The sequence below is a fragment of the Schistocerca americana genome, chromosome 8 (genome assembly GCF_021461395.2).
Source record: "Schistocerca americana isolate TAMUIC-IGC-003095 chromosome 8, iqSchAmer2.1, whole genome shotgun sequence".
NCBI lineage: Eukaryota > Metazoa > Arthropoda > Insecta > Orthoptera > Acrididae > Schistocerca > Schistocerca americana.
This window is the reverse complement of record NC_060126.1, coordinates 140,808,256-140,835,425: the sequence shown is the minus strand read 5'-3', so window position 1 is coordinate 140,835,425 and position 27,170 is coordinate 140,808,256. Positions and strand designations below refer to the sequence as shown.

Below are 27,170 nucleotides of genomic sequence, written 5' to 3'. Positions count from 1 at the left end.
TATGAATGAAATGAAATTTGCTAGCTTTCTTCGTCCTGCAAAAGAAAGGAAAGCTTTGAGAGAAATAATCTATTGGTAATGACATGTAATCGTTCAGTATTCCATATCAAGAAAGAAATAGAATAGAATTAGGGAAATTAATATTAAAAAACTCGTGCCATAAACATGTTAGTGATTTTAAATTGGTCTGTCATGAGTCATGGCATGTGGGGGCAGTAAATGTACTAAATGACTTAAGGAATCTACTCTGTTACATAATTCAAACAGCAGTCAAAAACAGATTTGTTCTTTTGCCCTGTTTTTTCGAGGGTAGGTGATGAATGAAGCAAAACTTAATTTTCCTGGGTGGTTCATAAGTACTGTAGCTGTATCTTTCATCAACTCTTTATTATTTCGAGGAGGCGGTCACAGAAAGGGAATATTCAGTAAAATTGCAATAATTATATGATGTATCAACATGATGCTCTTTAGATCGGACACCACCCAGACACATCTGATGTGATGATGATTTTCTGAGCACCCAAAACAGATCAGGAAATGTCTCAAAGTCTAGTGTTATGTTAAGAGATACCACATGTCCTCTGTACCAGTGTAGAGCCACATTTGGAACAATATTCAGTTGCTGGAAGCATATGATTAAAAATATTCCAGTAAAGAGAGTAGTGCTGCTTGTTTCTTTCTTAACAAAAAATATCTCATTGACAAGGCATCACTATAACTAGTTTCCAACTATTCATTGACAGACTTCGACCATATCTGTAGTATTATTTGTGTATACATCTGTAACCTCCCCTCTCAAAAGATTACTGTTTCATGATAAATTACCAGATTGTTCAAAAAATTCATTTTTGAATCTTTCTGGCAGGTTAAAACTGTGTGCTGGACTGCGAACCGGGACGCAAACCTGGGACCTTTGCCTTTTGCAGGCAAGTGCTCTACCAAATGAACTATCCCAGCATGACCTGCATTAACTGCTTTAGTTCTGCCAGTACCTCATCTATTTTCCAATCTTCAGCGAAGGTCTCCTGCAGTAGCCTTTCTTCCAGGAGAGCTATTATATATATAAAGATGATGTGACTTACCATACGAAAGTGCTGGCAGGTCGATAGAAACACAGACAGACACATACATACACACAACATTCAAGCTTTCGCAACAAACTGTTGCCTCATCAGGAAAGAGGGAAAGATGAAAGGATGTGGGTTTTAAGGGAGAGGGTAAGGAGTCATTCCGATCCCGGGAGCGGAAAGACTTACCTTAGGGGGAAAAAAGGACAGGTATACACTTGCGCGCGCGCACATACACATATCCATCCGCACATACACAGACACAAGCAGACATTTTTGTGGGGTAACAGCTGTCCATGGCAACAGAGTGATATAATGAAAGTTATTTCAATATTGTTTAATTCAACAGTGCTTCACTTCATATTATGTAAGTTTATTTTATTGTAGCTGATTTTGCTCTTACATGTTTACATAAAAACAGCCAGTCTTTACATGTGTACAAAGTAGGCCTTGCACCCGCTCATGTTATGAAAATTGGCATGCCTGCAGCAAGTTTAATCAGAAAAAGATTTCCTGTAATGTAGTAGTGTTGCTGTCAGAGACTGCAAATTGTTCTCAGCAGAATCCAGTTGGGCTCATGCAAATGACCAGTCTTTTTCACACTAAATGTTGCTTCTGGCTGCTCCGTATAATTCACAGGAGCAAGAAAATGTGCATACAGAATCCGTGGTCCACAGTGTCCATTCTGCTGAGAATCTTAAGTAGGAAACAAGAGCTGCTCTTGTAAATCTTTCAGAATTGAAATGGCACAAGTGTTCTCAAAATCATCTGTGGCAAAATGGATGATGGCAGCTTCTTATGTGAAGATAGAGACAAGTGTGCAAGGGCTCCCAGTAAACTTTGTCACCCATGGAACGGTATTCTTTTCTTCTTTCTAGTATATAAAGGTATTCTTCTTCACATCCATAATTGTCATTACTTCGTGCCGTGTTTGTGCTGATCATACTGAAATCAAATTGACTACAAAGGATGATGCATCATGAAAAGTAGGGGAGGGCAGGGAACAGCACTGTGCAGATTTGGCAGCTGATTTTCACTCGTAGTGTGCTGTTACCTGGCTGTTGAAGCTGAAAATCATTTATTAGCAAAGAACACTTGTTTCACTACTGTTAACACTGATCTTCCACGTAGAGTTGGCATCGTTACTTGAAGGTGGCCAGCAGATACTTTTTTAAAAACATTGCAAATTTCTAGTGATCTCATGTTCTGTGTGGATATCTAATGAATCTGAAAGTCAGAATATACACTGGAACACATCACTGCACCATACAAAACATTTTAATATGATCCTGGCTTTGATAGATACACAATGCTCTGCTGGAAAATGGCTTGTCATTTCAAGAAAATGTCACCCAAGATGGAATGTGTGCGCTGACCAGTAGAGTTTGCAGAATCCACCCCTTTTATGACAGGTTCTGTAGACCTCAGGGAGACAGAACACTGATACATATGTCATAGCAAAATGTAGCTACCATTAATCCCTTAACTGACCACTTCTAAGATAGAACTGTTCAAAAATATTCAGATCTCTTCATAGTGTTACAGATAAACATCAATCTTTTTTTTTTTTTTTCTTTTTTCTTTTCTTTTCTTTTTCTTTCAAATTTTGGTTTATTGTTATCTTTATATACAGGGTGACAGTTGTTTAACTATATGAACTAAAATCATCGTAACATACGAAAGGTTCATGTTAAGATTCAAACTGCACTGTTGGCTGCAAGACATGATGAGAATTGGTGTGGTTTGGTTTAGTGATGAATGGCACTTTGATTTGGATGGATTCATCAGTAAGAAAATTTGACACGTTTGGGGGACTGAGAATCTGCATTTCGCGATCAAGAAGTCTCGTTACCCTCAATGGGTGACTGTGGTGCACAGAATAATCAGTGCGATATTCCTTGATGGTACTTTGACTACCGAACGGTACATGAAGATGATTTCATCCCCATTATCCAAAGTAACCCTGATTTCGACAAAATGTGGTTCATGCAAGACGGAGCTCGACCCCATTAAAGTCCTGAAGGAGCACTTTGGGGACCACATTCTGACTCTGCAGTACCCAGGAGCCACTGACATGGGGCTCAATTGGCTGCCCTATTCTCTGGATCTGAACACATGCCACTCCTTTTTGTGGGGCTCTATTAAAGACAAGGTGTTCAGCAATATCCCCAAAACCACTGCTGAGCTGAAAACAGCCATTCAGCATTTCATTGACAGCATCGGTGTTCCAACACTTCACACTTCAGCAAGGCATGCAGAAATTCGCTATTTGCCTGCGCCGCATCATTCGATATGAACGTGCATAACCTAAATCCGAATATCTGATGTTACATTTACATGTTGTATAAAGTGTGTGCATGCCGTAGTTTGTAACTAGTTTACGTTTCTTTTCATATAGTTTGATAATTGTCACTCTGTATTAATGGCAATGCCCTGACTGACAGACTGGCTGACTGGCTCATCATCACCCACACCAAACTGCTAAGGTTAGAAACTTGGAAAATGTGTGGTTCTTATACTGTAGGCATTGTTTAAGAAGGAATTTTTTGAAATTCTGATCCTAAGGGGGTGAAAGCTATTTTTGACAAATGTTGCCATTATGGTAATTTTGAAGCTAGACCTACAAAAATTGGTATTTGATTCCTCAGTCAGAAATAAAGGAATATGTGTTTCAGCATGTGGGTAAAATAGTGGTTGAAACCTTTATTTGAAAATATATCATTATTGAAGAACTACTAAAGTGTTTTTTTAAAGTTATGTCTATGAACATTGTATTTGACTTCTTGGTTACAAATAAAAAACATGTTTCCATTTTTTAGAAGTTGAACCCCTAAGTGGTTGGAATAGGGTATGAGATTTTTTTATGAAAATATTTTATTATGAAAACATTTTTAATGCTAAATCTATGAAAATTTAAATTTGACTTCTCAGTTAGAAATAAATCAGATGCACGCATGTCACTGTTTATGGAAATTCAACCCCTAAGAGGTGTGAAATAGGAGGCGAAATGTTTTATGAAAAGATTTCATTGTGAATGTATTTTTGAAAATTGGTGTTTAGCTTTTTGGTTGGGGATGAGAAAATTTGTGTTTTACTATTTTTGGAAATTCAACCCCTAAGTGGGTAAATAGAGTCAGACTGATTCATTGACTCGTCGTCACCCAGCTCAGACCACTAAGGATAGAAACTTGAGTTTTAGAGAGAGTGTGGATCTTATACTTTAAGCATCATTTAAAAAGGGATTGTCTGAAATTCCACTCCTAAGGTGTTAAATAGGGGATGAAAGAATATTTGATAGTATGTCACTATTAAGGAAATTTTGAAGCTGGAGCTATGAAAACTAGTATTTGGTTTGTCAATCAGAAAATACATGTTTCAGCATTTTTGGAAATTCAGACACTAAAGGGGTAAAATAGAGGGTGACAGTTTTTTGAAAATAAATAATTACTACAGAACTACTAAATGATTATTAAGTCTACAACTATGACAACTGGTATTTGTCTTCTCAGTCCTTTTTGATAGAGTTAGACATTGCACAGCCTGTCATGTTGGATTTCTTCTTTGTTTGCAGAAAGTTTTCTGGGAAATGCTGTACTGATAGCCAAAGCAGTCCCTACATGTGGGAGGGATGCCCAGAAGTTGAAGAGAGAACACTTGCTTTGTATTTCATCACAGATTCTGTGGTCATGCTTATCACAAAGTCTGTACTGGTCTTGCTTCCTCCAGAAGATTTTTATTTTACAAACGAATTCCAGAAGCTAGTTCAGACAAATGAACAATTTTTTAAAAAAATATGTTTACCTTCGTTATTGGTATTAGGTACATTGACATTCATCAGTCTGGTTAATCTGTATCTCCAATTATATTGTTGTAATCTGCAATTACTGCATGTTTCTTGATTGTTTTCCTCCTGTGCAGTCTTTTTCATCTTGTTGTTGTGGATGGTTGATAAATATGTGACGTCCATGTCCTTTTTGCCATTCTGCGTACAGTCATTTTTCCCATTTTGAATGTTGTATGTTTGAGATGAGGTGACATGTTCTTTCTTGTCAATTTACAGTACCATATGTATCCATCGAATAGAGGAAAGGCAATCACTAACCACAGCTGATTGAGTTGTGGTGCTTACAAGGGGAGGCCGCCAATTGTGAAATTCAGATTCGATTCATACTGTGCATAATAAAAGCTCATGGCCAGAGGTGTAATGTGGCAAAGCACCAAGATGCACTTCTCAGCCGCTGTCGAGAAAATCGACAGTTAAAATAAACCGTTGCGGTGAAATGCCCTCTATGGTTAATAATTTTATACAGCGTCGTGGCGCAGCGGTAAGCGCTCGGGTTTGTAATCGGAAGGTCGCTGGATCGAATGTCGTGCCATGCAACATTTTTTTTTTATTATTAGTTTTTCGTAATCCAAATATATATAAACTATCAATGAATTTCTTATGCATTTTGGTGAAGGCGGATCGCTCTCCAATTGTACCGCCTCCATTTTTCCGTTTGTTTAATAGGGTGTACCAAAGCTCTCACGTACGCACTGATTTTCGACGATGTTATAAGTTGCGCTAGGGACCGCATCTACCTTCTTTCGAAGTTAGCAGGCAACTACGCTTTTATGCGGCGGCTCGTTTCGGCCCATTCAACATCTGTCCTTCAAGTGTAACGAGCGAGTAACGGAGCTTATATTTCATACCTGCCACAGCAAATTTGTGTTCGTGGGGTCTCTATTCTAATTCGAACGTTTGACTTACGCTATACGTATTCGTTTCGGAATATCATTTCTACGTCTTCCGTTAACTATACGTGGTTAACATTATGAAGACAATTAATAACATTTGTGAAATACAACTTTGTTTGCGGAAAACATAATGATGTTCGAAGTCGCCAGTTTTTCCACGACAAACGACTGTCAACAACTTATTATATGCATAATTGTTGCAACTGATTGCCGGGAAAAAATATATATATATATATACTCTCTCTGTGTGTGTGTGTGTGTGTGTGTGTGTGTGTGTGTGTGTGTGTAGACACATTTGAATAACAAAAAACAAATTGCACGGTGCGAGATTCGATCCGGCGACCTTCGGATTACGAACCTGAGCGCTTACCGCTGCGCCACGACGCTGTCGATAATTATTAATCGTTGAGAGTATTTCACCGCAATGGTTTATTTTAGCTGTCGATTTTCTCGACAACGGCTGAGAAGTGCATCTTGGTGCTTTGCCACATTACACCTCTGGCCATGAGCTTTTATCATGCGCAGTATGAATTGAATCTGAATTTCACAATTGGCGGCCTCCCCTTGTTAGAGACACACAACAGAAACAGTATTTTACTAGCTTTTGAGCTCTTGCTCTCTTTCTAGTAAAAGTACACACATTCATGTTTACAACCACATACAGCCAAATGCCACACGCCCATGGCCGCAGCAGGCTACAGATATGTTCATTTGGGTGTCTGTGTGGTGATTGTGTATACTTCCACTAGAGAAAGAGCAAAAGCTAATGTAATAGATTTATGTTGTGTGTTTCTACACACCATATCTGTTAATTATAGATGAGTGGTTGCCTTTCTTTTATTTTATGTATTATCCATCAGGAATTACCATTCTTTTTGTACAAATGTATCAGTAGATTTTATGAATAGAAGATCTGCAGGCTGGGGAGATACTAGAAATACTCTATTTTCAAACACTGGTTTCATTAGTCTGACCACCTGATAAGATACCGAAAAGTTCTCAGATTTACAGTCCAGCTTTGTTCTGTTCCTGTGCAGAGTCTAAAGGACCAGACATAACCACTTTTTAATTTACTTTTACGACGAAACATGGCTTTGTTAATGGCATGAATTTTACCCAACCAAAGTGTCCTTTGGACAGAAGTAGACATTCGTTCAAAGTATAAGTAATGTATCTCATCTTGCACATAAAAGTTTCTGAACTTTTCTTCCAGAAATGTAAATCCAACAAATTTTATTCAGTTTTAGGTATAGATGATTTTCTAGGTCAGACTTGGGGTTGCCAGAAAAGAAATTTCTTTTTGAAATAAATGACTGGAATTCCTTTGAAAGTCACATTGAGAAGTATCCTTTATTTATTGGTAGTGACTAGTTTCAAACAATTTCTTTTTAATTTTGTAAAACCTTTTATGGTATATGCCATAAACAGGAGTTGGAATAGAATCTCTTTTTAGAGCAGTTACGTCTTAATTTCATAGTTTTGTACCGCACTCTTCTGTGTCACGGTGTCAAGAAATATACCTAGTTGTTCAGCTGACAAAGGGAGAAAAACATCACCATCACCATACTGTTTCACATACCAGATACTGTCCAGATAAGCTTACAACTTTTCTGTAGCAGTTTACATTGATGCAATGGGTGGTAGCGAATGGTAAGCGATATACAGGGCGTTTCAAAAAGAAAGAGCAGATTTCAAACATTTATTTCTCAAAAACTACAAATGATAGAAACACAATTCCAACGGTCCTTCACTCAATATGAGTACCAAATGTTACACAACAAATATCAAAACTGTACCTCAATATGAGCACCATTTGTTACACGACAAATATCAAACCGGTATCTCATTTCTTGCCACACACGACGCAACTGGTCTTTAGTTACCGAATTCACGGCCGCAACAATTCGATGTCGTACCTCTTGAAGAGTAGCGGGCATAGGTGGGACATAAACACAGTCCTTTATGTACCCCCACAAATAAAAATCGCAGGGAGTAAGGTCTGGTGACCTGGGAGGCCACAGACGATGACATTGATCTTGTGCTCCTGCTCTTCCAATCCACCGTCCTGGAATGGTGTTATTTAGGTACCGTCGTACAGGTTCAGAGAAGTGTGGTGGGGCGCCATCTTGCATGAAGATGAAGTGATTTGAATCTTCCTGAAGTTGAGGAAATAGCCAGTTTTCTAACATGTCCAGGTAAATGGTTCCTGTGATAGTTTTCTCCATGAAAAAGAAAGGTCCATAAACTTTGTTTACCGAAATTGCACAAAAGACGTTAACCTTTGGTGAGTCTCTTTCATGTTGAATAACGTCCCTCGGAGTTTCACTCGCCCAAATTCGTACGTTATGCCGATTAACTTTACCAGAAATGTGAAACGTTGATTCATCTGAAAAAATTAATCGTTCGGCAAAATTGTCCTCTTCCATGTCCTGTAGAATTGCAGTTGAAAATTCGAACCTTTTGTTGTGGTCGTCAGGACGCAATGCTTGCAATAACTGCAGTTTGTACGGCTTCATGTGCAGACGGTTACTCAGAACGCGCCATACCGTTGTTTTAGACATGTTTAGTTCGTGACTTGCCCGTGCCGTGGATTTTCTAGGGCTCCTTTCGTAAGCTGCACGGACACGCTCGACATTTTCATCCGATGTGCGTGGACGACCCGTGCTTTTTCGCTTGCAGATGCAACCATCTTCTACGAATCTGTGATGCCACTCATAAATTTGCTTATGACGAGGCGGCTGTTTGTTGAATTGACGGCGGAATGCACGTTGCACACCAACAATGGACTCTAACTTTGCAAATTGCAGCACACAAAATGATCGTTCCTGTGGTGTCGTCGCCATTTTCCTACAAACAAACGCCAGCGCCACTGCGGATTTGCATGGAACTTCTGCGCGGACCATTGAAAAACTTTGAACCTTTCTCTGACAAGAAACGTTTGAATTGTGTTTCTATCATTTGTAGTTTTTGAGAAATAAATGTTTGAAATCTGCTCTTTCTTTTTGAAACGCCCTGTATATGCATCGTTTCCATGAGGTCAACATCGTTTCACATTTGAATATCTTTTGATATTAACTCATTCTCAGTTCCACTGTACAGTGATGAATACATTGGTGAACCACTAGTGAATTGAGAAACAGATATATTCACTGTCCCAGTCAAACTAACTGTGCTACGCACAGCATAACAGCAACTATGATCATGCTAAGCACTTGTGAATAAGAATATCTCAAAAATGTTTCTACAGCAATTGCTTACTTGCACTGTTAACATGTTTCCCAATATTTTGTCAAACAGGGTAGCGATACAATCAACACAGGCCTGCCGAGTTGGTGTGAAACAATAGTTCACTAAATTGCACAGAAAATGATGCAAATGGCATCAACATGTGTCATAAGGATCTAAGAACTCTAAGAACTGCAAATGAAGTAGTGCCCAATAGACTGCAAGAAATGAGAAGCAAGAGACACAAGTTAATTAGAAATAGTACTTGCAAACAAATTTTCCTGTTAAACATAATTCGGAATAGTCAGTCATGGCTTAAATTGTGTACATCTTGTGATGGATGCTGAACAGGTGTTTTTCTGATAGGTGATGTATAACAACACAACCATGCACATGTTTAAACAGAAACATTTCTCAATTTTCAGTGACCCAATAATGATCATGCTGTGCTCACTGTAATGGCAAATGACGGCCAGACAAATATTGTGATAATAGAAGTACATAGTAGAAACAAATTAGAGAAATGTGAATAGGCAACCACCTATCCACATCGAGCATAGATGGTGCGAAGACACCAGAGATTATTAATCTTCTGTTTTTGTGTGCCACCTGTGATTAATCCATGAGTAATTGCCTGTCTTCACTTTTGTAATGATGAGGTTGGGTCAATAAGGTCACACTTGCAGGAAATTTTGCAACTTTGTCTATATTTGTACTCTCTTGTAATTTATCAATTTTTGATCACGTAGCGGTGTATCAATAAAAAACATGTAAATATCTCATGAGCCTTACAGCTTGCATTATGCTCCTTGTCATATGCCAAGCCATTGCAACAAGCCATTATCAAGATAATTTCAGTCAGTCCTGGACACAGTACAAAAATAATTTGGCCGTCTCTCCTGTACATTTTGACTATGCTATGGAACTTTCACATGTGGACCTTCCACATGTGTAGATGTTCCCCATGTACGTATTGGAGGGGGGGGGGGGGGGGGTTAAACACTGAATAAAAAAGCTTTTCAGAACACAGAGCTTTGGGGTTGTATGTGTTAGCTGCAATACTTGAAATCTCGAACTTGGTTCCTATATAGGTCTTATTGTGGAGCCAATGCCATTTGGTTTAATTCTCTTCTTCCTCCTCCTCCTCCTCCTTCTCCTCCTGTAGCTCTTAAAGAAAACTATGTGGAGCAACTATGTTCAGTGTTTCAAATTCTCATTCCTTGTCAGAATGAATGAAAACAGACGGCTAATCTGAACTATATATTTTTTATATTAGTTTAAACTGATTAAGCCCATCAGGCCCTCTCTTTCACTGGACCAGGGTTTCACTCATACAGTACCTTTTTTACATCATAGTTCTGTAAGAAATAACAATTTTTATACGACAAATAGTATTAAAATAATTTGAGTACCTAAAGTAGCAATGTGAGTAAATAATACTCTGAACTAATATATTTAACACTGGCAGCACTTGTACTACTGCAGCTGCTGCCACTAATAGTAATAATAATAATGATAATGAAAATGACAATGATGATGGTGTTGATGATAATGATAATGACAATGACAATAATAACAATAATGATAGTGGCAGATATAAAAAGAAGTTTTTGGTGTAAAAGATAGATGTTTCTGGTTATAGTGAGTTCTGGGGAAGGGAAACTTAAGGAGCCTGCACCTATTAGGAATCTTGGTAAACGAGGAAGATCTGGTTAGAAAGAAGGATGCACAAGGATAATGAGTGCATACAGGGACAGTGTTAATCATTATTGTTGCTTTAAAAGATAGGTCATTAACTGTCTTCTGAAGCTGGCGATGTTATTCAGTTCTGTAATATAATGTGGGATGTTATTCCAGAGTCAGTTTCCTGCTACTGAGGAGGATTTTGAGAAAGTGATTGATTGATGGAGTGGAACAGAAAGGATTTTGCTCTGAAAGAAATGGGTGTTTCTGCCAAGACAAGAGCATTAAGGCTGAAAAAAGATATGAGAGAGAGTGTTTGTTGATAAGACAGTAAGGAAGACAGAGTATATGGAACACTGTGTGTGTGTGTGTGTGTGTGTGTGTGTGTGTGTGTGTGTTTGCACGCACCCAGGATAGTTGTATATATGAATGTGAAATGTGATCAAAGAGTTGAACATCACACATTTATAACCAGTTCCAGGTGCCGTGAGTTTTCCTGAGAAAGACCTTGCAGAATAACATAGCTGTAATCACTAATTGGAAGTATAATTGTGTGTGCAAGTTTCTTTGTCAGGTCAAGAAGGAAGAGGTTTTTGTATTTTTGTAGGACATGGAGAGATGCTGGTGCCTACTTGCACATTGCTGTTACATGCTTACAAGGCCCCAGCAGTGTGATAGACTTTTTGAAACAAAATATACAGTGGTGAAAGTTAAGATCCCAGGTATCACACCCTGCGGCCATTCACCGTGGTGGGCCCTCATTTGCGAGTAACTGACCAAAAAAAAAATTTCTGGAATTTTGTTTGACAGTAATGTTAAAAAGTTTTGTTAAAATCTGATCGCTTAGTGTGATGGATAGGGTAACACCTTCACATATTAGAGGTTGTGGATTCAAATCTCACCAGGTGCCGTAATTTTTATTTCCATTTCTTTATCACATCATTTTAATCATAATATCAACTTCTTCCTTTGCTGTCACTTCACTTCCTATCGTTCTTTTTTCCATTTGAAATCTTTGTTTATGTGTTTTTAATTTTATGCATTAATTTTGATTTAATTTCCTTTGTTCTTTCGTCCAGGTTGTTGTGATCATTATATCTATTTCCCACTTTACTCGAATTTTGTTTTACTTATTAACCCATCTTTCATTTACATCTTCATGTGCATAATTTTGTACATAGTGCATTAGGAATTTAGGTTATGTTTTAAATGTTTATATGATGAATACCATGCAAAAAAAAACTGCACATCTGGTAACAAAACATATTTTTCATACCATTGCACGGTCAGTATAAATAGATTATTTTATGTTTTGTTGTTTAATTGATAGATTGGAATTTTCAAGTAATTGAATATTATAATAAATAAATATAGTTAAATTCACATTCACAAAAATTCCAATTGGAAAAAGAATGAAGTAACAAAATGAAACAAATGAAAAAGTTCGATGGTGATTAAAATGATGTGACAAAGGGATAGAAACAAAAAATTACATTTAAACCTACTAATTGAATAAAATTAATAATCGAAGCCATTTCAATAAAGACAAAAAAAATTGTTTTTGCACTTGATAAGATTTTAACCACAACCTTCTGCCTGTGAAGCTACTATCCTATCCATTACACCATGCTTAGCTCACATGTATCTGTGTATCATTAATGTGCACTGTAATGCTGCAGTTACTGTATTATTGACACTGTCTGTGTTCTTCAAATAACATATTCAAGTCATCAGTATCGAGCACACACTGGCCCTATAGGTTTTTTGAATTTGTTGTAGTGTTTGATATTTGTTAACACTCTTTATAACCCCCCTCCCCCCCGCCCCCCCCCCCCCCCCTCCTCCTGCCACTAGTTTTTCAATTTTCCCATCCTCTGTCTCAATTTTTCCCCCATTTTCAATTTATGATGATATTTTCATGTTCTTTGTAAAAGTGTAATGTATCAATCACCTGTGAACAACTGCTTTTGCATTACACTTTTGAGTTATTTTTCTGTAGTATCATTCTGCATTTGTAGTATCATAGGACTGTGGCCATTCAACTGTAGAAATCTCTGGCTGATGGTTTCCAGCGTTGTTGGAATCATAATTTCCATTCAAGTTGTCCCACTTTGCACAACCATTGTAGATCACATGCACAGTTTTGTAATAGAAGTATTTTCTTGTTATGAGTCATTTTTCATATTTGATGTATGCAGGTAAACGTGAGCTGTGGTTGTTAAATTTAGTATTAGATTTGTGTGGTTATAAATAAAAAGCCTTACAGGAAATGGGGAATAGAGTACAATGTTATGTCTTCCTGTAATTAACTCATGTCAAGATTATCTAAGGACCACATATGTTTCACGATGTGATGTATGCATCACTCACTTTGAGAGACAGTGTAGAGTGGTAAAGGTGTGGAGTGCGATTGATGGTGTGCAGCCTGAAAATTTAATGCTATAAGCTGCAACCTCATATCCATGTTATGCTGATGCACTGAAGGGGGAAAAATTATATCATTTCATGTCAGAATACCTCTCCAATTATTGATGTAGGTCCTAGTAATAGCAGAAAGAAAATGCAGACAGTGCAATACAATGGAATTTATGCATACTGTGTATGCATTTTAATGTGTTGCTGAAACATACTGCTGTAAAAAAGGAATTTTGAGAAAAAAGTTTGTTTTCATGAGTCTGGTTAATAATGGCTTGCTACTATCCAGCAGGAAGTGATGTACCAGTTATACCTTTTTTCTTCACAAATTATGTGGAGATATATTTAATATGTTCTTAATGGAAAATATTGTTTTAAAAACTTTGGCAGCAGTGTAGATACTGGCAGTGGTAGCATTGGAACACACAAACAATATGCATGAACATTTATGTGGTTATAAAATGTGTAAGTAATATGTGAAGTTAAAAGTGTCTATCATCCTGACTCATCCTCTAGTGTAAACAGATACCAGTCTGCTGCACCAATGAGCATGACAGGAAAAGATAGAAACTGACAGTGAAACAGCATATGTAGAAGATATTTGAAATGAAGTAGTTGCACACCTCTATCGAAATATTCTCTGTGCACCACACACTGTAACTTTCCTCGAGTCTCCCCGTCTTTACTACATCCACCAAGACGCTTCTCTTGCTGTGTGATTTATCTGTTTTCACTGTTACTGATGTAGAATTCAATCTAGGCTCTGTCAGGCAATTGCCTTTTCCAGCCACGTCACTGGTGACACAATGTATCATCGTGTAACAGTCAGATTTAGATTCGTCCTGTACCAACTTAACAGAATTTCACAGGTTTAACTGTCTTTTCAGTTCTGTTTGCTCCAGGTTCTTTCCTCTCCCTTTTTGCAGACAAATGAACCTCAGGCTGCCAAAAGTTTCTGAGTTTTTCACCTCTTGCTTTTATGTAACCTTTTGTTCTGTGTAAGTAGACTAGGTAGTACAGGTATATCAAAATCTAAGAATAAAAAAAAAACTGCTGTAGGTAAGGCTAACAAACATAATAAGATAGATAAAAAGTCTGTTCACCATTAAGGAGAACACCCATCTAAAGGTATTTAAATGTGTGAGTAAATTTTTTAACTAACCAGTTCCATTACATTTTCAAAAAATTGGGTATCTTCATTAGAAAATTATAAAATGCGTGTTCTTGGAGAGGTTAAGGCCTCTAATAACTATATGTGTCTGTTCCTACAGATACTCTATTGTAGACTACAATAATTACACTACTGGCCATTAAAATTGCTACACCAAGAAGAAATGCAGATGATAAACGGGTATTCATTGGACAAATATATTATACTAGGACTGACATGTGATTACATTTTTACACAATTTGGGTGCATAGATCCTGAGAAATCAGTACCCAGAACAACCACCTCTGGCCGTAATAACGGCCTTGATACACCGGGGCATTGAGTCATACAGAGCTTGTACGGCGTGTACAGGTACAGCTGCCCATGCAGCTTCAACACGCAACCACAGTTCATCAAGAGTAGTGACTGGCATAGTGTGATGAGCCAGTTGCTTGGCCACCATTTACCAGACGTTTTCAGTTGGTGAGAGATCTAGAGAATGTGCTGGCCAGGGCAGCAGTCGAACATTTTCTGTATCCAGAAAGGCCCGTACTGGACCTGCAACATGTGGTCGTGCATTATCCTGCTGAAATGTAGGCTTTCGCAGGGATCGAATGAAGGGTAGAGCCACGGGTCATAACACATCTAAAATGTAACGTCCGCTGTTCAAAGTGCCGTCATGCAAACAAGAGGTGACCGAATCATGTAACTAATGGCACCCCATACCATCACACCAGGTGATACGCCAGTACGGCGATGACAAATACACACTTCCAATGTGCGATCACCGCGATGTTACCAAACACGGATGGTACCATCATGAAGCTGTAAACAGAACATGGATTCATCCGAAAAAATGTCATTTTGCCATTTGTGCACCCAGGTTCATCGTTGAGTACACCATCGCAGGGGCTCCTGTCTGTGATGCAGCATCAAGGGTAACTGCAGCCATGGTCTCCGAGCTGATAATCCATGCTGCTGCAAACGTCCAACTGTTCATGCAGATGGTTGTTGTCTTGCAAATGTCCCCATCTGTTGACTCAGGGATCGAGACGTGGCTGCACGATCCGTTACAGCCATGTGGATAAGATGCCTGTCATCTCGACTGCTAGTGATATGAGACCGTTAGGATCCAGCACGGCGTTCCGTATTATCCTCCTGACCCCACCGATTCCATATTCTGCTAACAGTCATTGGAGCTTGACCAACGCAAGCACCAATGTCGCGATAGAATAAACCGCAGTCGCAACAGGCTACAATCCGACCTTTATCAAAGTCTGAAATGTGATGGTACGCATTTCTCCTCCTTACACGAGGCATCACAACAACGTTTCACCAGGCAACGCCAGTCAACTGCTGTTTGTGTATGAGAAATCGGTTGGAAACTTTCCTCATGTCAGCACGTTATAGGTGACACCACCGGCGCCAACCTTCTGTGAATGCTCTGAAAAGCTAATCATTTGCATATCACAGCATCTTCTTCCTGTCAGTTAAATTTCGCGTCTGTAGCACGCCATCTTCATGGTGTAGCAATTTTAATGGCCAGTAGTGTATTTTGAATGCTCTTTAGTTTCCACATCACAGTTTCTGCCTGCTTTGTACCTACTATTCAGAAGTTGACTGTCATTTTTTCTGAGTTTTATATTTTTAAGCCTGCTTCCTTTTTTTGCTCGTGTATCTGATGTTTTATAAATTTGTCTAAGTTCAATAATTTTGTGTTTACTGTAATTGTCTTTAAAATTTACATTAAGCTTATCATATATTTGTTTCACAGTCTGTTTTTCCTGTCTATTCCATTACCTCATAGTATTCTATGGCTTTCACTCTGCATGTTACTTGGAGATCTCTCTTTTATCTCATTCAATTGTTTAAAATTTGTTAATTCAATACTAGAAATAAATTAAGGCTATCGAGGAGATAACATTGCTGCCAGTGCAGATAGTACATCAAATGTGAATATGAAATCTTACATTAATTTCATTAAAATCCTAATGTAACATTTCTGTAGTTCAGTTATTATGTGGATCACATTTGATAATTTTCTATTAGTAATTTCCATCACAGATATTATTTTATTTTTAAAGTATACTCTGCTATGTAACCAAGGGTGCAAAGGTGCACTTTTATATTGGAGTCATATGAAATATTAACAACAATTAATATTATAAAGTTTTACATCACTAAAAATACTGTAGAGGTATTGGAGCACAAATTATAATGTTTATTCCCCAATTGTGCCTGTCTGCAACTTAAATGTGTCTTCTTTAAGATGAGTAGCAATATATCTTTTCCTTACATTGTTTATATAATTTGTATTACTGATAACAGTCAAATTAGAAACATTTTTGTATGTCTTTTTTTTATTGCATAGAAATGCACAGTTCAACACTCTCCTGGGTGTTGCTTTTCTTTGTATAGCCATCTATGGTAAACTTTGTGTAAGGAAGGATTGTAGAATTTTCGTATCTCCTTGAACATACAGTACTATTTTCTCACTGATCAAATGTTAACAAGAAACTATAACTGCCATAATTATCCTGAGAGATTTAGCAACTGGTTAGATATTAAGGTAATTAACATCTATTGTTCTGTCTCAGTTGCACATTTTTAATTAGATTACATGTTTTGATCACTCTGGATCATCTTCAGATATAAGTAGTTGTGTCAGCAACCCATCTTGTCTACTCAGAACCACATATCAGAGTACTGTTTGTTGTGAGATTGTACTCCTATAAGTGGTTCTGAGGAGACAACACGGGTTACTGATGCAACTACTTAGATCTGAAGATGATCCAGAATGGTCAAAACATGTAATCTAATTTTAAAATGTGCAGCTGAGATGGAACAATAGATGTGAATCATTTTAATTGTCAAGAAAGTAACACCATACTGCTGTTCATTTTTGCAGCCCCATAATTACAAAAAGTTTCAAGGCAATACAAAAATAGGTTTCCAAACAAAATTCCATTCAGTGTATGGAATGGAGTGGTTAGTGACATAAACTATTAAAACATATTCTGAGCAATGCTATGCTATATGTGGACGCAACACAATGAAATTCTGGAATATTATATCATGGGACCTCCTCAGAACTGAAATAGCATGTTTGGTTGGTTGGTTGTTTCGGGGAAGGAGACCAGACGGCGAGGTCATCGGTCTCATCGGATTAGGGAAGGACGGGGAAGGAAGTCGGCCGTGCCCTTTGAAAGGAACCATCCCGGCATTTGCTTGGAGCGATTTAGGGAAATCACGGAAAACCTAAATCAGGATGGCCGGACGCGGGATTGAACCGTCGTCCTCTCGAATAGCATGTTTCCCAAACAGTAAATTGTTCTTGGCAGTCCCAATCTGCAACCAAAATTGTCACTGCAATGAACACTCTAATATATCTGTTTGTGAAGCTGACTTAAAAGCAAGTTTTATCACTTTAAAGTGAAAATACATAGTGTGCACTGTTATGCAAAGAAACTTAAAAAAGAATTCTGCAAATGACTTCGTTTAACACTACAATCTGTTTAAGTCAAAGATCATGGTCCAACACCAGTTGTACAAATGTCATGAATACAGAAAACTTTTAGCTGAAAAGGATTTTCAAACTTGTAGTAAAAAATACAAACAATACACAGTTTGCATTAGACAAATTCACAATTGCAAATAATGATTACCGTCAGCTGTAGAATGGAATGATGACAATGAAAATTTGAGCTGGACCGGGACTCGAACCCGGTTTCCCCGCTTATCGCGAATGGTCGCCTTACCATTTGGTTGTCCGTGCACGACTCATGGCCAGACCCAAACTTCCATATGTCGTCAGCTATGTGTCTACAATCTGTACTCACACATCCATTATGTGTATTCCCCTACAGATCAGACACTGCACTTGAAAGTCGCATGCCCGGTATCTGCCAATAATTATTTATATGCCAATACTGGGCATTCGACTTTTAAGCACTGTGTCTGATCTGTATGGATGTGCAAGTTCAGATCATAGACGCATGGTGATGACATATGGATGTTTGGGTCTGGCCGTGAGTTGTGCACGAATAGGCAAATGGTAAGGCAACTGCTCACGATAAGTGGGAAATCCGGGTTCGAATCCCAGTCCGGCACAAATTTTCATTGTCATCATTCCAGTTTACGGTTGATGGTAGTCATTATTCGCAGTTGCGAATTTGTCTGATTTGTTTCATAACAGCTGTGGTTGACGCAGTGCATCATCATCAGAATAACACAGGCACTGCAATACCATATACACAGTTTGGGTTAACAGCAACTTCAAAACAGAACACAGTGTCAGAAATTTAATATTTATAAATGATTATGTTTAGGCATGTATGGTTAGGTGCATGGAGTACCAATTAGAGACAGCCTTGCAAGAGAAACACAAAATAAAACAGCAAAGAATCGTTAACAACCATCTGTGTAAATATTCGCCTGTAAATACCATAGACGTAATTTGAAACATTTGGTATTCGTAACTAATGTTACCTTTTTAACATGATTATCTATGTAGGCTGTTCTACTATTTGCTTCAACTGAGGTGCACTACTCATAATTGCTGCCTTATTGTCAATGATTTTTTCCTTCATGAGTTGTAATGTAGTTAAAGATTAGAAATATGCAAAATAAGGGAAGGCAAACACTCACCTATAGCAGATCAATCAGTGGAACATTTTAACACATAACAGAAAACATCATTCTCAGTAGCTTTCAAGTGGTAGATCTTTTTCCAACAATTGTACACACATAAACACACATTCCCACGGCCATGGCAAGACTAATTACTGATACTTGAATACTGAAAGCAGTTGCCTGAGCTGATGGAGGTTGGAAGAGGGTAGGGAAGGATGCAAGGAGAGGGCAGCGAGAAAGAGGCAGGGAGAAGGCAGTGCATGATCCAGACAGAAGAGTGGTATGGACAAAAGAAAGAAGGGAAAAGGCAAAATGATATAGTGGGAGCAGGTTAGCAGAGATGTTTAGGCCAGGGAGGCTGCAAGAGCATAGGACGTGTTAGAGAGAGAATTCCCATCTGCATTGTACAGAGTAACTTGTGCCGGAAAGGAATATCCAGATGCCGTGCTTAGTGAAGCAGCTGTTGAAGCCATTTGTGTTGTGGAGTGCAGCATGTTTGGCAACTGGATGGTGGCGTTAGCAGTTTGCCACAGTTTGGCAGTGGCCATTCATGTGAGTAGGCAGTTTGTTACTTGTCATGCCCACATAGAATTCTACACAGTAATTGCAGCATAGCTGATATATAACAGTGCTACTCTCACATGTGGCACTGATTTCACACGTGGCCCTGCCTTTTATTGTATAGGAAATGCCTGTGACTGGACTGTGGTAAGTGTTAGTGAATGGGTACATGGGACAGGTCTTGCAAGTGACCCAGCAATAAGGGAACAATCCATGGGGTGCAAGTTTGAGATAGGATTGGGGTAGGTATGGACAAGGATATTCTGTAGGTTGGGTGGGTCGTTGAATACTACTTTGGGGAATGTAGACGGGATTTTGGATAGGATATTCCTCATGTCAGGGTATGATGCGAGTTAGTTAAAGCACTCATGGAGAATGTGGCTGAGCTTTTCAAGGCCAGGTTGATACTAGGTGATCAGAGGAGTGTGAGTGCTGGCCAGTGGCTTGTTAACAGTTTCACTGGTGTCAGAGAAGTGGTTGACACAGGAGGCTTGTTTATAGATGAGATGGAAACAATGTCTGTCTGTAAAGGCTTTGGTAAAGTTATCACTATATTTCAACAACTCCTGCTTTCCACTGCAGATGTGGCATCCGCAGATAGCTGGGCTGTAAAGAAGACACTTTTTGACATGGAATGTGTGACAACTGTCAGAGTGTACTGTCAGTGGTTGATGCACACAATATGGACAGACATATCTACAGATCCACCTGAGAGGTGGAGATCGACATCTAGGAAGGTGGCTCAGTGAGTTGTGAAGGACCAAGTGAAGTGGATTAGGGAGGAGGAGGAGGAGGAGGAGATTAGTGTTTAACGTCCCGTCGACAACGAGGTCATTAGAGACGGAGCGCAAGCTCGGGTTAGGGAAGGATGGGGAAGGAAATCGGCCGTGCCCTTTCAAAGGAACCATCCCGGCATTTGCCTGAAGTGATTTAGGGAAATCACGGAAAACCTAAATCAAGTTGGCCGGAGACGGGATTGAACCGTCGTCCTCCCGAATGCGAGTCCAGTGTGCTAACCACTGCGCCACCTCGCTCGGTGTGGATTAGGGAATAAGTGTTGAGGTTACGGAAGAAAGAGCAAAGGTTGTCCTTGCCATGACACGAGAAGAAGAAAACTTCGTCAGTGAATCTACAGACAGGAGATTTTAGGTATTGACTGGATAGGAAGAAGTCCTCCAGATGGCCCAAAAATAAGGTGGAGTAGGACGTTACCACACAGTACCATAGATTTGTCGGTGGATTTGGCTGTCAAAAGTGAAATAATTGTGGATCAGGTTGGGGTTGGCTAGGAGGATTAAGAAAGAATGGGGATTTGGTATCAGGAGGATGTTGGGAAAGGTATTGTTCCATAGCTGAAAGGCCATGGACACAGGGGATGTTGGTGTATAAGGGTGTCACATCCACAGTGACCAATGAGGAGTCTTGTGGTAGAGGGACAGGAATTGTGGAGAAGCAGTGAAGGAAGTGAGCAGTGTCTTGAATGTAGGATGGGAGGTTATGGACAATGGTGTGGAGGTGTTGCTCAATAAAGGTAGAGGTCTGTACTGGTTGGAGCATTGTGTACAGTCATAGTGGTATGACCAGTAGGAAGAGTTTTGTGGAATTTAGGGAGTAGGTTAAAGGTAGGAGTGCATGGGGTTGCTGGTGTGGGGAGAGAGATAGATTCAGGTGTCAGGTTTTGAGATTGAACTAAGGCCTTCAAAAGCTGCTTGAGGTCATGTTGCACTTCTGTGGTGATGGGATCATGATCATAAAGTTTGTATGCAAAGGTGTCAGAAAGTTGCCAGAAGCTCTGCCACGTAGTCACCATGATTCATGACCAATGTGGTGGAGCCTTTGTCTGCAGGATAAATGAGAAGGTCTGGATTGTTGTTCAGTTTACAGATAGCAATGTGTTCCACAAGAGTGATGTTGGACTCACCAGGGAGGGATTTAGGAAAGGAAGGTGAGGCCAGGTTTGAAGTGATGAATTCATGAAAGATCATACGGGGTGACTGGATGGAAGGGAAGAAGGGTCATAATCGGACGGACGCCTTCCTTACATTTCTGTCATCTGGAGACTCCGAATGTGCAGTGGAAAACAGGAGGTGTCAAAATGTACTGATACCAATACCAGAGCCTTTACTGGCAGACAATATCCTATCCAGATCATCCATAATTAAATCTCCCATTCTGTCTGCTCCTCTGGCTCCAGTAAACTTGTTAACCAGCCACCATCAAATATTCTTCTGATCACCCAGTATTATTGTGATTTTGAAAAGCTCAACTGTATCTTCCACCAGGGGTTTGACAACCTCGTGTCGTGCCCTGACATGAGGGATATCGTAGTCAAAATATTGCTCACATCCTCCATAGTGTTCAGCCGCCGACCCAACCTGCAGAATATCCTTTTCCATCCCTACTCCAATCCTGCACCCCATAAGTCATTCCCTTGTAGCTGGCCCAGATGCAATACCTGTCCCATACACTCATCCACCACCTCCTGCCACAGGTATTTCGTACTCAATAAAAGGCAGGGCCATGTGTGAAAGCAGACCTGTTATGTCTCTGCTATGCTGCAATTACTGAGCAGCATTCTATGTGGGCATGACAAATAACTGTCTATTCACTTAAATGGTCACTGCCAAATTGTAGCAAACTGCAAACTTGACCATCCACCTGCTGAGCATGCTGCCTCACTAAGCTCGGCATTTGGATACTCCATTCCAGCACGAGTTTCTCTGTACTATGCATATGGAAATTGTCTATCTAACACATGCTATACTCTCACAATCCTCTTGGCCTAAACATCTCTGCTAACTTGTTCCCACTGCCTCGCCTTGCCTTTCCCTTCTCTGTTCTGTTAATACCACTATGTGTCTATCCATATCATGCACTGTCTTCTCCCGCTGCTGTTCCTCTTCCCCTCCCTCATGTGGGCATTCTCTCTCTCTCTCTCTCTCTCTCTCTCTCTCTCTCTCTATCTATCTATCTATCTATCTATGAGGGTTATTTGGAAAGTAAGGAATGATCGGTCGCGAAATGGAAACCATAGTGGAAATCCGATGACGTTTTGCACAGGTGTTGTGGGCAGTGTCTCTAGTGTGCCCATCGATTGCATTACATCGTCCTTTTTAGTTCTGAGCACACAGAGAGCACATAAAGATACCTAGAACAATAGTGTCTCCCACCAAGTACAAGGGCCTTGTGAGAAATTTTGCCTGAAGCTATGCTGCCAACATTACATAACTGTTGTGCATTTTCCTCTTCAAGAAAATTCTCAGCTGCATTCTGCAGGGGCAATGAAGTTTCTCCTGCATCGTTTTCAATTGGAAATGTTTGATTACCCACAATACAGCCCGTAATTGTCTCCCTCTGAGTTTCATCTCACATGAACTGCTGGCTATGAAGACAGTATTTTGGCATAGACAACGAGCTGTAGGCCAGCATAGAGAACTGGCAGAAAGCCCTGGCGGCGGCCTTCTATAACAAGGGTGTTGGAAAGTTGGTACAATACTACGGAAACATCGAAGTCGGATCGGCGTCTATGGAGATAAGTAGCTGGAAGTTGCAGCTAACTGTTGCAAATAAAACAGTTTTGATTTTCACTGTGGTTTCCATTTTGTGACCTATCATTCCTTACTTTCCAAATAGCCCTCGTATCTATCTATCTCTTCAACTTCTCTCCCTTCTCTCTCTCCCCTCCCTTTCTCATTCTTCATCTTCACTTTTCTTGCTTTCCCCTTCCCCTTTTTACCACTCTCATTTCTCTCCCTCTTTCTACATCTCCTGTTGTATCCTCTGTACTTTTTTTGCCTTGTCATGCACGTGGGAAGTCATATGTCCCAGTACCTGTCTCTTATCTCACTGCCCTCTCCTTGCGTCCTTCTATACCCCCTCCTCACCTCCATCAGCTCAGGCAAGTGCTTTCAGTAATCGAGTGTCAATAATTAGTCTTATCATGGCCACAGGAGTATGTGTTTGCATGTCTGTGTTTGCAAATGTGTGTACTGTTGTCAGAAAAAAGTTACTACTGGGATGCTAGTATGAATGGTGTTTTCTCGGGTGAGTAATTGCCTCTCGCTTATTTTACATATTGCTCCATCCAAGAATTTTGATTATTATTAAAGATTAGAAAGGCAGAGGCGAATACAGTGGACCATTCATGTTAGCTTTTTAGTTTCTGAATTGACCGTAGTTTTCTCAGTTCGTAAGTAATGCAGTTTGTTTGCAGCTCCTTTTTTCAGGTTCATATAGCCACACACTGTGGCGTATGAACCCTTTTTTTATTATGTTAATGTCAGTATTTATAAATTTTCTGTTATCTTTCCATTTTGTATTTCATGTAGTAGTATGATGTTTTCTAAGGATTTCATTTGCAAGTAGCTCATTGAAAATTATAAGTTTTGTATGTTGCAGAAGCTGCTTGTTTTAATACATTGCTCATAAACAAAATATTTCTGACTTGGTATTTGTGCTATTTTTGTTTCAGTTTTGAATATATTGAATGCTCCTTGCATCCAGCAAAAAGGACATTTTTTTCTCTGAAATACAAGGTGAGCCTCATTGATAATGAAAAAGTGAAGTACAAGGGCCTCTTTCAGAGATGCAAAGCATAAAAACAAAAAAATGATGCCAGTTTGCAACCCTGGACAATAGTGAAGAAATTTGTGAAAGATGTTAAATCATCAGTTAACTTGTTCATTGAGTACCATACATTGTTGCAGTTTATATTGCATTGCAGAAGAAAGTGCATGATCAGCTTTCACAGCAGTGAACTTACAGGATAGTTGTTAACATTGGGTGACATTTTAATTACTCGTGTTCTTCATATTATTGTACCGCAACTGTTTGGTATGTTTTTGTAAGTGAAAATAATGTTTCTGGTAACAGCGAGAAGACTTTATGGAAATGTCCATACTGACTGTGTAAAGAACTGTGCATAATTTTGTGTAAATAGTACAGTTTATTTTAAAAATGTAATATTCTTTTGAAAATATTTACGTGTTTGCACGTTGAGTGTGAATGTGGAACTAACTTAAGTCCAGGATTCAGAACATGAAATGGGTTACTTTTGCTTCAGTAGAATAGGGATGCATAATGGGTGTTTTACAATAAAAGAAAATTATATTTAAAATATTAAATTGCGTATTTGTTGTTATTTAGTAAGATAAATGATGATATAGTAATATGTGTATGTTACTTGCAATTTCATTACATCGTTACATGATATTGTTAATAATTTCTATTACAGTATACATTGTGTTCTTTTTTAAGAACACTTTTCTGATAACAAACATTGAAATTTTCCTTCTGTCTCATCCTTGGAGCTTCTGTAGTGTCGCACATTGTCCCAGTCGAAATTACAGCTGGAATCAATGTACTCTTTTTTGTGTTCTGTGGTTAACAAGACAATTCACAAGGTATATTGCTCCACAGATTTACTCAGAAACATTTATTGGTGGACACGGATTAATCATCAGCATTGCTGCACTGTTAAATCAGTCTAAATAAGGGTTGCCAGTCTCACTTTGACCCATGAGAGAGGGTTCAGTTTGTCAGTACTCCTCTACCATGAATAAATGTGTTGTACAAATCCAACTACTTTCAGAAGATATCAGCTCTGACCATTAAATCTGAAAATGGACACTACAGTCACTATACTGTCTCCAACTGGCTTCCAGCAACTCCTGCCTGTAATTTGCTCCATAAACTAATAAGATCAACAGTTTTAAGTCAGAAAGGAAGAGGACACACACAAAAACACTAACCTGAAGTTTCATGGAAACAAATGGAATTTATTGTCTTGTATGAGATATTGCCAGGTCCATTTCATTCATTCATTAAGCACCACCTCCAGCTATCTAATGTCTCTACATTCTGTTGCATGATACCTTCCTATCAATTACACATATGCCCACTACACTGCAATGTTCACCAAGAAAATTGGCAAAAAAGCGAGCCGAAATCCACACCCTTCACCTGAGAACATATTGCAACTCTTTCGAAGCTGTCCACACAGTTGAAACAGCTTTATTGCTGAGGATCACTCACTCCATACTTGTTTCTCTCAACAGTCTTGAAACATTACTTTCACTCTATAGAGATCATGATTTCCTGCCCACATCCCCGAAGGCTGCCCACCAATTGTTAGATACCACCTCTGCTTCAGAAGGCACAAAACTTGCTTTCTGCACCCTTTGAGGGCTGCTGACTGAGAGCTGATTTCCCAAGCTCTAAAACTGCTATGCAAAAATGATTTTAGAGCCAGGATATTCTGCCGACCAATCTCAGGAGCTAAATGCAGGCACTTCAGTTGGCCATTTTCTACTGCATAAATTGCTCCTTCCTGCTAGGACTTTATAAAGTTTTGATCTAACAGCTGCTTGAAAACACGTGCCATCAGGGAACATTACAAGGCCTTAAGCCATGATCACAAGGCATTTAGATGGGTTTTTGGAACATTGGCCCACCAGTCTTAAAGCTGAATGAAACTCCACTCCCCAAGATACCAGAAACCAACTCTAATGTCGATAAAAGCAAATGGGACAGGCACACATGCCCTCCATTTTTCAGCAAGAGATGAAATTATTCCTGATCAGAATAAAGAGAATATTGGAGCTGTAAAATCTATGTAACATGCTGGACCAGTGGCTAATTGGTTGCCCGTGGGAGGCTACATACCTTGTGAGGGTTTCTGCTATCTTAAGTATGCTTTTACCTTATACGAGACAGAACCTCCATGTCTTCCAGCTGTTCTTCCCACAAAACTACTTTTATTATGAAGAACAACAGACTATGTGCCCTGGACACCATCTGGTTTATTGGCCAGACTACAACTTAAACTCTATTTACAACTCAGATTACAATGTAGTCATTTCATAAGAACATCATGTCTGACAGATATCTGTCTCTGAAAGGCTACTTGCGATTATACGAATGTGATGCAATTGGCAGCAATGACCCACTCCCTTTCCTTTCCTTTTTTTTTCTCTTTCCCACCTTCAATTTACATATACCACTTACAATAATTGAAACTCATCAAAAGGGTAGCGTTCACTGCTGCATCATGCCCCAGAAGCACCTCAACCGTAAAAGTCCAACCCCAACAAATCGAGAACTGTCTCGGTACCATAACTGCTGATGATAATGCTGCTTAAACTTAGCTGAACGTCAGTTATGAACAGTTACTCAAGTATACTAACTGCCAAAGGTACAGATGTTTCACAAAATTACTGAAATCTTAACAGACTTCTCTACTCTGACAGCCACTCTAAAAATATTGTCCGTAAATTAAATCTTTGCATACAGCTATAAACTGCATACCATATTTACCTGGTTATAAGACGATTTTTCCCCCCAAATTTGTCATTCAGAAAATACAGGGTCATCTTACGTTTGCACGTCAAACTGCTGCTGATTTGACATTTTTACATTGTGTAATCGATTAGGTAAAGATTTTGTGTAATGGAGTAGCAATTCCTGACAGTTCAGCTCAAGAAACTATACTAAAAACAATGTGTTCTGGTGTGATCTTTAATGTGGAATAACGTTGAAACTGCATGCTTTGGTAATACGTAAATATAAATACAAAAATCTTGAAGTATGCATGTTAGATTCTGCTGCCTTGCTTCTGTCAACGAATTACGTGACATGTGATCTTGTCAGCCAGTCATGTCATAGAACCTTACTCCTTCAGCATGAATAGAATAAGGATGCTC

General features: G+C 39.1%; 1 protein-coding gene across 2 annotated transcripts in view; it reads left to right on the top strand.

Annotated features, from left to right (window-relative positions):
* LOC124545418 (eukaryotic translation initiation factor 4H) overlaps positions 1-24,593 on the top strand; it is a 70,007-nt gene extending 45,414 nt beyond the window's left edge. The window contains exon 7 of one of the 2 annotated variants that reach the window (XR_006967622.1): positions 23,942-24,593. The gene's annotated coding sequence lies outside the window, so the exon portion shown is untranslated. Of the gene's footprint in view, positions 1-865; positions 883-23,941 lie in introns of those variants that run through there. The other variant, XR_006967623.1, reaches the window with a different exon arrangement.
* Positions 24,594-27,170: the final 2,577 nt, after the last annotated feature.